The sequence below is a fragment of the Corvus brachyrhynchos genome, unplaced genomic scaffold (genome assembly GCF_000691975.1).
Source record: "Corvus brachyrhynchos isolate BGI_N302 unplaced genomic scaffold, ASM69197v1 scaffold281, whole genome shotgun sequence".
In the NCBI taxonomy this organism is placed as follows: Eukaryota; Metazoa; Chordata; class Aves; order Passeriformes; family Corvidae; genus Corvus; species Corvus brachyrhynchos.
Genome location: NW_008236509.1, coordinates 4,852,876 through 4,853,842, shown reverse-complemented (window position 1 = coordinate 4,853,842; position 967 = coordinate 4,852,876).

The window sequence follows — 967 nt, the reverse complement described above, 5'->3', positions numbered from 1 at the left end:
GAATTTCTTTTGGAATCAGTTTAAAGACTGAAGTAAACAGTCTGTGTTTTGGATGGTGTATAGAAATTTGGCCTGTGTAGCTGTCCAGGGCGTATTGGAGGTGCTCATTGTTTTGAAGGAGGTTATCAAGTGAATCGGTTGCCAGTGGTAGGTAGATGCATGTAAAGTCATACCCTGCAAGGGTACGGAGGCAGGATCTAGCTTTCATCACCAACTGAGCCATGAGCTCCTGTGGCATTGTGATACTTTTGGACAGCTGGTGCGAGAGGAAAACCCACTCGATGATTAAGAGGGGATCACTCTGCACCTTGTCCCATTGAAATATCAGCCCGTGAAGGTATGGCATTTCTCCTAATACAATAAATTGAAAAGGTAGACCTGGGGTGCAGCGGTGTGCCTGCCAGGATGACAGCGCTTCCTGTAGCTTACAGATGGACTGTCTCGCCTCCTCTGTTAGATGCCTGGGTGATGTGAGGTCATCTTTCCCTCGCAGGAGGTTGAACAGAGGAGTGAGATCTTCTGACGTCAGCTCTAGGAGCGGCCTCACCCAATTTATGGACCCGCAGAGCTGATGGAGTTCTTGCAAGGTCTTAGAGTTATCATTAATTTTCACTTGTTGGGAAACCACAGTCTGTTCATGGATTTTCAGTCCAAGGTATTTAAATGGAGGGGGTTTCTGGACCTTTTCAGCCTGGATCTCAAATCCATTTGCCTCTAAGGCCTTGATTACCTTCCCCAATGTCCAGTCTAAATACTGCTGGTTAGGAGCACACACCAAAACATCGTCCATATAGTGGAGTACCATTGCCTTTGCTGCTAACTTTCTGATAGGGGACAGAATGCGAGCAACATACCACTGGCAGATGGTGGGTGAGTTCTCCATGCCTTGCGGCAGAACTTGTCACTGGTAGCGCTGCATGGGAGCCTTTCGCTTGATGGAAGGTACCGAGAAGGCAAACTGGGGCGC